Source organism: Penaeus monodon, chromosome 34, assembly GCF_015228065.2.
Source record: "Penaeus monodon isolate SGIC_2016 chromosome 34, NSTDA_Pmon_1, whole genome shotgun sequence".
Classification (NCBI taxonomy): domain Eukaryota; kingdom Metazoa; phylum Arthropoda; class Malacostraca; order Decapoda; family Penaeidae; genus Penaeus; species Penaeus monodon.
In genome coordinates, this window is record NC_051419.1 from 33,265,400 (window position 1) to 33,267,259 (window position 1,860).

The window sequence follows — 1,860 nt, forward strand, 5'->3', positions numbered from 1 at the left end:
CTTGCGAGGGATTCCATGGTGTACAATCGTGAATGAATCACAGTGGAATAAATTATAATTATAGTCATGAAGGAAATTCATATATATAAGGTTCATATAGATATTATACACAGCATAGAGCAATCTGTTATGTGGTATGTTATAGATTATAAGTAGACTCATTTTGAAAAGCAACTATAACATGAGTATATCAGATGGTCCCATTGTTTGTTTCATTGACCTACTTTCTCACGGCCTGTGGTTAACTTTTCTTACATACAGTTATTACTTTTCTTCTTGCATTTATTACTTCCGATTACAAGATTTTTCTCTGACTTTATAAAAAGTTATATCATAATCCTTTTTCTCCTTGATGGCCTTGAAAAAAATGCAATTGGCCATTTCATCATTAACCGTCAAAATGCCCCAATAAACTAACCAAAGCTGCTCTAGTCTTTAGCAGATGGTATTTGAAATACTACAAATTTACTTCCATTATATCTGAACAGACCTTAGTTTTCCAAATAATGCTTTACGAATTTATACCAGAAGAGCTTGAATCGGAAGAAGTGAAGTGGCATCGGTAACGTTGTCGTGAACATTTAAAATTGAATATAAACAATTTAAACATGAACAATTTTAAATTACAACTTAAATAGGGATTACACATGACGATAGTTGTATTTCGCAATGCGTATTTTTGTGTAAATAGTATTTATAGTTTTTAAAAGAGAGGACTGAATTTGTCACTTCCTTGTTCTATAATTATTCTCTGCAAGCAATCTTGGACATCAATACCAATAACTTACACATTTGACTGGGGTAAGTTCAAAAATAAAATGAATATCCAAAACACTTGCCCTGCTACTGAAGGATCGGCTAACAAACTTTTCATCCAAAAATGGTATGTATCGAAGTAGCGTACCTCATCACAGGATGATCGTAATAAAACATACAGCCGATAACATGATTTAGAAAGAACGTGTTGGAATAAAGTTGTTTTTTATTCAATTCACAGCATGGATTAAAATTCTAATCATGAGCTGCGGCTGCACTTCGGAAGACGTGATCTGGAGACTACACGTCACGAATGTGAATTAGGATTCACTTGCATGTTTATTATTATTTTGAAATTCGTTTTATAGTTTGTAAAGTGTTCAGTTTAAAAGCAAGAGCTCTTGGGTGGTGCACCGTTTCTTTAGACAAGGTACTTTTTATAGTCCAAAATGTAAGCAAAATAACTATTAACGATTAACCTTGATCAGCTTTTGGTTATCAGTTACTGGACGGAAAGTCGTTTTCCTAGGAAGTTTATGTCAAAGGGAAATTCCAACGCCAATTCCATTTGTCATCAGCATTATAATCAGGCGTACTGTACCTCCCTTTACGAAGCAATAGGAGTGGAAATCTCGCTAATTTATAAAATGATTTTGTTATTTTGTGAGAACGTATGTAGAAATGCTTCATGTACGGTTGAGTTTTTTTTTCCTGATTAACTTTGGTTAAATTTTTATTATGAATGAACAGGGCGAAACGAATCATTCATCCTGGGAAGATTATGCAAAAGGGAAATTCCAAAATGAATTATTTGTCATTCAGATTTATAATCAGACATACCACCTTTCCGTCAATTTTACGCGTTACCTATCAGTTCGAATGAAATCGATGAAAAGTGAAGCGTAGATTTCATATTCATAAAGATCGATAAGTTAAAACAGGAATTTAGGATTTAGTTATAAATTTCCTACAAAAAATGTTCCTGTAATGTCGTTTTTATTTTACATAAGAAGTTGGCTTGTCCCAATAGTCTATCTATATGAGGAAGCATTTCGTGATATCTTTTATAACAAAGATTCTGATTCATGTTACCGTAAAAAATCG